Source organism: Nuphar pumila, unplaced genomic scaffold (assembly GCF_984573655.1).
Source record: "Nuphar pumila unplaced genomic scaffold, dmNupPumi1.hap1.1 HAP1_SCAFFOLD_246, whole genome shotgun sequence".
NCBI classification, from domain to species: domain Eukaryota; kingdom Viridiplantae; phylum Streptophyta; class Magnoliopsida; order Nymphaeales; family Nymphaeaceae; genus Nuphar; species Nuphar pumila.
In genome coordinates, this window is record NW_028323241.1 from 21,270 (window position 1) to 31,136 (window position 9,867).

General features: G+C 48.3%; 1 pseudogene across 1 annotated transcript; it reads right to left on the bottom strand.

Annotated features, from left to right (window-relative positions):
- Positions 1–3,714: 3,714 nt before the first annotated feature.
- On the bottom strand, positions 3,715–6,050 carry LOC149810612 (small ribosomal subunit protein eS12-like; annotated as a pseudogene). The gene is made up of 4 exons (XR_016429153.1): positions 6,000–6,050; positions 5,312–5,440; positions 5,093–5,201; positions 3,715–4,040 (listed from the first exon to the last, which is right to left on the bottom strand). The product of XR_016429153.1 is annotated as a small ribosomal subunit protein eS12-like (transcript).
- Positions 6,051–9,867: the final 3,817 nt, after the last annotated feature.

Genomic DNA, 9,867 nt, shown 5'->3' on the forward strand with positions numbered 1-9,867 from the left:
CAAGATCCTAGATCAGAATTTGAGGAGCGTTTCATTAGGCGGGATTGACGCAAGATCTCCACCAAACCCTGGGTATTCACCCAGGACGAAAATTCCCGCACAAATGGTTGGACACTCGCTTGCAGTGCGCTCCATTTGCAATGGACCACAGATGGAGGCCTGCAACTTCATTCAATGCTGCACACTGTCTTTGCCACTTCATTTTCCAACGTCTCGTAAGCGCGAAAGACCGTCATCACCCATACCGTTGCATGCCCGGAGTTCTTACCTTCCCCAGAAAATGCTAGCAGGGGGCTGACACTACCTAGGGTTTGAGGATCACCGTGACAGGCGCAGACATAGACGCAATAAAATGCAATAAAACCAGTGCCATTCGACTTAATCAAACAAGCCCAATAAGCTTCTGTTGATAAGCTTCTGTTGTTTTTCTCAACAAGATTTTAGTGAAATGCACTTTCTGGGCAATGTGCCATTGCCGACTTTATTGCTCCCTAATCTCAATAAAATCCAATAAAAGTGCAATAAAATGGTGTGTAAGGTTCCTTATAGCCCATGCGCTGTGTCTGCGGTCAATAAAATGTTGTTGCATTCATTCGAAACATGATGCCATTGCACCCTGCCAGCATGCATCCACCCGGTTTGAACTTCCACTTACTGTCATAAGGCTTCACTTCAATTCTGTAGTACCTTCATTGGTTGCATGGGGTATGGGTGGAAAGGCAGTGACCTCTCTCTTCTTGAAGAGCCAGAGCAGGGCCTGGGCTTGTCCACGCATGTCCAGAGATAGGACATGTGCAGCAAACCTGCTGCCAACGAGGAGAGCCACGAGGTTCACTGATGGTGCAAGTTCACCGACATAATGATCTCCATCTGTGTTCCGCCTGTTTGAGAGGGCTTCTCTGAATCACAGTGATGAGATGGCCGTCTCGAGGGATGCAAGGCCTTCCCTCCATAGCGAGCACAACCACGATTCTTGAAACCAACATGAGTGAATTTTCATACTGTTGTTCCACGTTGGCCACGCATGGGACAAACCGTTGTTCAGTGTCTTCCATCTTGCTCCACATACCTATGTTTTGAAACGTGCCTTGCGTTTGCTCCGCTCCGCAGCGATATTGATGACGTAAAACGTAACGCTTTCTCACTCAGTCTACACCAGTCTTGAGAGGAAGTCGTACAGTCTGTCGGGGTCCTACCAGTGGTTCAATACAATCGAAAATTTTATTCCAATACAATGTGCCGAGGCCGCAATAGAATGAAAGGTGATGGCATGCACACCACAAATCCACTGTTACATGTTCACTTGGCATTGACTTTGATGTCCTTATGGTCAGTTTGGAAGTTGCATACGGGATGGCTGGGTGGGGGGTGCTGGGGGGCGCTTCAAGCTCCTGATGGCAGGCGCTCCGCTCCAGCATCCCCCACAAGTTTGCGGTGTGCAGCGCTCTCGGGCTCTGCACGTCTGGAAGCGTTACAAACTTAGCGGCCACTCGACCCTGCGCTCTGTGGTCTCCTGCATGCCACGTCATAGCCACACTACTGTCACGCCCTTCTAAGGGCCATACGGTGATCGTGACGACGGCGTGATATCACCATTATCATCAGGCTCGTGATGATAATGTTGTAATCGCATGATGCAAATGAGCCGCAGCGCGTTCAAAGCAAAACTTGGACGAAGACGCTGAGAGGAGATGCTACGACATGCCAGTCTGCATTAGCCCCGGGTGTCCTGACCTGTAGTTATGTATAACTCACAGATGTGAACGGCTGTGACGAATATATCTTAACCTGGATGCTTGGTGAAGCTGTCGATTTGTAACACCCGCCTCGTTTGTGCATGCGAACATGCTCGTGTGACCTGTTCACACATCGTTAGCACCGTAAGCGAAAGTGAAAAAACACTTTGCAGCTGCCGTCACATGCCTTCCGCAAGATTTCTCCACATCTTGGCGACGTCAATGTCAAGAAATGCTGTCCGACATGCACAATCTGCCTGGACAGCCATGTTAGGAACGCTCCTATTATGTCTTGAAATCTTTCCATTCGAGGTTCACGAAGGAACGAGTTCACCTTTGAATCTAGTAGCAGTCAATGACCGCTCAAGAGGACAAATGTGTGCTTTGAATTTTAAGTAAGAATTGCTTTCAAGTAGACGTAACGAGTGTGCTTTGATCAAGCCTTTCGCGAAGTTGTTTCGCGTGTGACATGGGACGGACACCCCCAACAACAACATCCCAGGATAGCGCTAGCTGGTGACATGGCCTTCCCGCCGGATGGAAGCTCTTCCTCAAGCGTAGGGCGAGCTGCCACATTTCTCTTTGACATAATCTACTATGAAAGCCTGAAAGCTCGCTAGATCTAGCCCATCCCTTGACAAACGAAAAAGAGATGCACCAGGCCAGGAAGAAGGCTGCAAACGTGTAGACATCTCGTTAAACGTCTCCCCGGTGAATTTTAAGGGTCAATTAAGATCGATTAATTAATGGTAGTAAACACCATTCTTTAAAATCGCCCAAAATGTGAATTTTAAGGGTTGTTTACGGCGTTAAACGTGATTTTGCAGGTGAATTTTAACCATTGTTTACGTTTAAAAGTTAAACATCTTTGCAACACATTTGCAAGCTGTTGCCACTGTTTCTATGCTGCACAAGCCATACTGAAGGTGTATAACATGTCGGGATGCTGCACCATGAGCGTACTTGAGCAGAAATGTTGCCTTGAGCTTGAAATGGCACGCACAAAGCAAACACATTGCATGCCAACACAGCAATGGCCTTCAAAATGCATATGACAGAACATGTCAAAATAACAGGCTGATGCTTTGACCAGTCACAGAGCCATTGGACGGTTTGGGAGCTCCTGCCAACACAATAACATCCTCCCTTCTAGGTAAGACGACGGCAGCTAGCGTGGACTGTTGTTTCTTTCCGTTCTCAGCGGGCGCGCTTGAAACCCTGTTGCTAGTCCTAGTCGCTGGTGGACGCGCACTGCTACTAGCCGCGGCACCACTGGATGCTTTGGAACCAGCATTCAAACGTCTAGGAACCGAACCGGTGCCATCCATCACAACATGGGCACGAGCACACCAGAAGGGAAGTCAGCGCTGACGTTGCAGCATCCCGTACGGCGCTAGGGCTGCGTATCTACCAGCTTAACTTGCTCGTGAAGCTTATTCTTTACAAGTTAAACGTGCTGCTGGGGCCAATTGTTTACAGTTAAACGAAGTTGTTTAACATGCCATTTGAATTTTAAGGGTTAATTAACTTTCGTTAAACAATCATAAAAATGGTTAACAATTAAACGAGATGTCTACAAACGTGTTGAAACTGTTGAACGTTTCGTTGAATCCCTAGTGTAGCTGGCAGATAATTTCTCGGACCCCAGATTCGAGTTCAGTTCTATTTGACAGTGGCTGACCGGTACACACACAGGACGGTAATCATAGCGTGATGCCCGATTGATTTATTATTCGGATGATGACGTATGCATGACAGCAGACCAATGTGTCAGCCCAAGCATGAATTCTGTCAATGAATGAAATTTGGAAAAAACATGCGGCAATGTTTTGGCTACATTAGCGGGCTCAGGCTACGTGGGGCCACCCCAATGTGACGGGCGTTGCCAATGTGCCACATTTGATGTCCATGTCATCATCACTGTGAATGTTTGCTGCATTTGTGAGTGCACGATATAGCCAGCAACCCATAAAGCGGGTGCAAGGTCGATTTGTTTACACACCAAACCCGCACAAACCACAGGAGCGTCTCATCTACACCACAGCACCTCGAAAAGACACCCCTCCCACACCAAAATGCAAGTCAATACGGCGCGAAACACCAAGAACAACAGGATGTGCCAGCATGCTCTATGCGTTGCGGGACTTCATGTGATTCTTGAGCACGTTGAGCGCCTCGGTCTCCTCTCCATAGTCAACCACAACGGCACAGGAGCACTTGACAACGCGGGGTGGCGGCACCCTCAGCATCAAGCTTGCAGAGACCTGCCATCTCGCCGAGCTGCATGTGGTCGGGAACCGACACCTGCACAGCATCTCATGATGGTGATGATGCATCTTTTGACAACCACATGGAGATTGGCAACTCCAAGAACGATGCTTGATGCAATGGCCTTGACCAAATGTCAGGCATCGTCGTCACGTTCACATACTGTAGTCTAGACAATAAATGGACAGTAGCGCAACGCTACACAGTCAAAGTGTCCATCCGTCTTGAACACAAAGCATCGAAAATGTCCAAGGGTTGATCTATTCCACTGCGACATGCACCCTGTCATAGCCTATGACAAAGGCCTACCTAAGGGCCCGAGCGCTCACAGAGTCGTCGCAACACAATGCTCTGTGGGATGCAACAAAGTACCAGTCCAACCTAACTTGCTTGCGCATGCAACCACTAGGGTGATCTTGGCAAACACGAGTGCTTTGAGGACCTGTTTTTTACAGTAAGCACTCACGACGACCACAACCACGGGTAAATGAAAGAGATGTGTAACGAGAAGCATGTTGTTGCTTTGTTTGCATGATGAATCTACAATAGCGTGGCTGATGGGTGACCATATGTCACTGCCACATCCGGCTGGCGTTACTTCCGTGAGCCAATCACCAGCCTGACACGCAATCTTTGTCAGCATAAATCGATAGGTAACGGATTGATGTACGATATGTAATGGATTAACATACACCTTCTCTACGGCTTGTGCTTTGTTGATTCTGGCGCGCTGTGTAATTCATATATTCATGGATGTATGATACTGATTCCCAAGTAGCTCTTGGGCTTGCCAAAGTCCATGTGGATGTGGTAGTGTTGTACAAAGATACATCATCATGATAAGCTAGCTCTTCAGGTGCATTTTGAGCATCGTCGTCACCAAATTCCGTCACACCAAGAGTGAAATAAAAAGTCACTGTTGTTTGTACGTGAAAGCAGTACATCAAGGCTTGCAATGAGTAGAAGTGTTAAAATTATGACAAGTTCTCGGAGTTCTTGGCGGACATGACCCAAATATGAGGAATGCAGGGCATCCTAAAAGGGTGGAGTTAGGGGTTGACAGCGCCTGACAGGGGTTAGGGTCACACCAGGTCGACGTTCTTCTCGGCGCAGAGGCTGGTAATAAGCTTCTTGTAGTCGGGCTGGTCGCAGTTGTCCGCAAGGATGCAGAGCTGACCCTGGTCCTTCTCGATGGCACTGTAATGCATTGCATGCCTCTTGTCAGTCTCGTGGCATCCTCAACTGTCATTGAACGCATTTCACATTTCGAACAACAATATGATGTATCTGAGGGGATATCAACATACCGGCACGCCTCGTGCAGACCACGAGCAAGGCCATCGTGTGCCAGAGCCTTCTTCATCACGACTTTCAGGGCAGTCGTCATGTCGAGAGGCTCGGCTGGGGCCTGCACCTCAACGGGTGTCTCGTTCTCTCTGCACAAATAGCGGAAATATGAGGAGGGCATCCGGGGCCGTGCATGTAATCACCAGGCGGTGCGAGGCCTTCACTGATAATCAGAGCGCCTGAAGCAGCAGCAAAGAAGCACCAAATCACACCGTCCCCAACAACCAACAACAGCGATATTCAGCCCACAATCTGAGGGTATTTCGGCAGAATGGTCATTAGCAACGCTCTGTCTCTCGACCGTGACCGGACTAGCGAAGGAACAATAAGACAACAGGAGCATGGTCGATACTTACCTGCAAACTGATGACGCAGAACTAAGTGAGTGCTGACAGTAGTGTTGCACGCGCATGTGATTTGTGCCTTCAGGACATGGGCGTACACGGTTACAGCTGGCAAATGACCGGTGTGAGTGTCTGCACGTCCTCTAACGACCGCAATCAACAAAGATGAGGCACAAATATCATTGTGATTCGAAGACAAGCCCTGATGGCACTTTGTCCTTGGCGCTCCAGTGCATGCCCAGATGGCCGCCAAGGATGGCTACAGCCGAGCACACAACAAGAAGTTTCTGATCGGCAGGCGTACCCGTCAGACATGGTCCTCGGATATACCTCCCAAGTCTTTGAAAGTATGGATTGTCCTGCAATCAAACGAATGTTCAGTAACTACAGCCAGCCACAATATGCGTCAACTGATCTCTGGAAACGCGTCTGCAGCTCAGACAGTTCACGCACCTAGACAAAACACGAGCAAGAGGGAAGAGTGGGTGAGTGGGACAGTTAATAGGGGAGGACAAGTTCTGCTTCACTCGCTGCTTCTATGTCTGGATCAGCACACTTGGACGCGTTGTTCATGACGTCATCACTAGCTACGACATCGCCTACATTGTTCGACTACGCCATCACGCCCCTGGAGTCTGCAGTTGAACTTGCCCTTCTAGACAGCATCGCTGACAGGTAAACGATGAAAACGAAACACTCGTTTCTAGCTCCTTTCAAACGTCTACGGCGACGATAGCGACTTTACCCCTGTCAAGTTTAGGGTTCGCAGACTTATTGTCTAGCTTGACGCCATCTATGAGTATGTCTATTACGTTGTTTTGACTCATGAAATTCGTGGTCACCTCGAGATCACTACCCTCACAGCAAAGCGTAAGTCCACCTGGACGTCAGGACCAGTCCACAGAGTTGTTTGGCCGTGGCACAAGCGTCCAAGCACGCATATGCAGGGCATGTTGTAGAAGACAGGATTTTCAGATGTCATCGTTGACCAGACCTTTAATTTCCTACGCTAAGCATGACCTGGTCGCCAGCATAAGCCCTTACAGCCACATGCAGCACTACCCGGACATCTGCGACATGTGCAAGAATGTCTGTACGCCCACAGCTGCTGATTGAAGCACGTATTTCATGTGTCACGCGTCTGGTAGCTCTATGTGAATGCGTGCCACAACATCCGTCCTGTTCGGAGCTAGCGAGGCTTCGTGGTCGTCAGGGTTGACGGTCGCGCTACTCCAGCTAGGGTGCCTATGCTTACTTGAACGTCGTCGTCCTCGTTTGATGGCAAAAATTGAAAGAAAAGTTTCACAAACTGTCTTTCATACCTGAAGTCTTTCAATGCATCACCGAAGGGTGATGTCTGAGCCGCTCGCATTCACCTGCAGATGGAGGCACGGACTACGTCCCGCAATACATTCAGAAGTGGGAGACTGACCCATCAACTCACGTCCTGGTAGCCCTTGGCCATGACCAAACCGTGCTGGTGCTTGGTACGTTGCCTACTTCCTTACTGAGACCATTCATGTTCCATGTGTTCTAGGTCCAAGTCAGTCTCTGCTCTTAATTCCAGCATGCGGCGTTGGTCCAGATGGTCATCCATTCAGATGTGTCAGCACTTCACGTGATGTCACCTCCAACTTACAGATAAATTGATGCATGTGATGGTTCTATCTTGCACCTCATGTGTATTCCCTAATCTTAGGAATCCGATTTCAGACATTTCACTGCCACAAATGTTTCCTTATGCGTCGCCATCCACATCCCATTACCGGCTATTCGTGACAGTTCTGCCAACTCTGCTACTGGAAGCCATACTCTGTCTGCTTGCCTAATCAGCTTTGAGTGTCGCCAACGGCGATGTGGATGCAGTAGTGCTGTTAAAAGATGCATCATTGCATCACATAGATCTGCAACAACTCATCGGCACAGGCCAAAAGCAGTCAAATATTCACGTTTGAAAGACAGTACAGCTCATTGAGACCTTCAACGGTCAGGACATGCAAGCCTTAAACGCGCGGCCAATCGCACGAGTGCCAAAGATACATCAATGCATGACAAAGATCATGGCAGTCGGAAACAGTCAACAAGCAACCAAGACAGCGGATTCGAAGTGATACAGCTCATAGAACGTCAGCGGTCGGAACAATCAAACCTGTCATTGAAGCGCGGCCGCTCGCACGAGTCAAAGACACATCAGTAGCATCATCACTTGCACGATCTGGCCCTTGCCTCGGTGCTTGGGATTAAACTCCCATTGTTGTCCCCAAAGCTCATTGATTTTCAAGCAGCTTGGCCCGTTCATCACTTGATCCGACGATGCGATACCTTGCCCTTGCTCTGCAGTCTGCTACCAGCAGCGAGGCCCGGTGCTGTGGATGTTTGGTCTGCGCGTAAAAGAAGACGTTCAAGGCAAAGGGCTTGCCAAGTTTGCGGTGGTGCGTTTCTCCTTGGTGTTGTCGGTGCCGTACCCAATGATGTCCATGAAGAACATAGGATCACCAAGAAAGCGATGATGATTAATTTCGTGACACTTGCATACACATGGTCATTGGTATGCCTCCAGTTGCAGATTGCGAATCATAATTTGATTCCGGACTAGCCTGGCATTATACATAATGAATATATATATATATATATATATATATATATATATATATATATATATATATATATATATATATATATATATATATATATATCTCTTTGGCCCATGATTGCAAGAGACTGTGTCAACATTTTGTTACAAATGCCCTATAACATTTGTGTTATCTCAAGATAGTAATAGGCATGGTATTACTGTAGTAAGGTAAAGCATCATCATAAGTAGGCCGAGGCTTTCGTAATTTCCAGAGTACAATTCGGTCAATATTTCCGAACCAACGAGGTTTTGAAGCCGTGAATCCACAGTCAAATCCTTCACTTCTGCAACTGGTAATTCCGCACAATCCTGCAGTTCTGAGGCTGGTGATGATGATGTATCTTTTTACAACACTACCGCATCCACATGGACATTGGCAACTCCAAGAACTACTTGGGAATCAGAGTTATCATTACCATCACCTGAGGCAAGCGTACCTGGACCAGCCTGACTTACCATAACCTGACCTGACATGTCTTCATCCTCTTCGTCCTGTACCCTGCAAGAAAGGAGGTCAGCAACGGCTGACCAAAAGCGACCCGTCAATTCCTTTGGGAGATCGTCGCAACCCACACTCAAAATCTTTGTCAGGAGATCAACTCCCAACAGAGATTCCAATTTAGTTGCCAAATTCCCACCTTGTAATCCAAGACCTCCATCCATTTCAAAAAATTGGTCTATTGTTGGCCACAAGATGGGACAATCCACGGTACAGTGAACACAGCCTGTGTGAGCATCCCCCAAATGCTCATCGCAGTCCTTGCAGTGATACTGTACGGGATCCACAAACTCGTAAGTCTGATTTTGAAGTCGGCTTCGTAGGGCAAACAGCTTACCACTCCTAGAGCTCATGATAGTACGAGCCCGAACAGAGGACAAACTTGACAGATATGGTGCAAGCCTGCGTGGTTGTTCACCGATGCACGCCCACTTCCATGGCACCGCAGAATGCGGCGATGCAACATATCTGGCTTTCCCTTGAATTAAGTACCAACTCCAGATAATGTCAAGGAGGTGTTGCCTATCAACCTCATTAGTAGGCAACGCCTCTGCTTCCAGCACTGGCACATTCACTACACGCACTCCCAGATGAGATCTGGAGGAGATTCGCCTAGCGACCTGCTGTTTTGTAGGGGCTTTGAAGATGTCAGATATTCAGGTCGTGGCAAATGTCCGCTGAAAATTTCTGCACCTCTCCTTGCCAATTGGCCCCTACCCTCGGGCGTCCGACTGCTCTGTGCCCCGGGAAACGATTCGCTTTTGCCAGTTTACACCATCGAGTTCCCTGTAAAGTGGACAGATGCTTGTCATAGCATTGTTTAGAGGCATCCATTAGAAGCGAGGGGGGCAGTAGGCCCAAGTCTGTGAACAAGACTTCTGAGGCCACTTCTGAACACTGCAATCCCATCACTGCTCGCATCGCCTCCTTTGCGACGACGTCAAAGCAGCGTCTATTGACTTGTGAGGTTGACCGGACCTCACTACCAAACAGAACTGAGCTATAGATGAAGGTTTGGATCATCATTGCGCGGGTTTT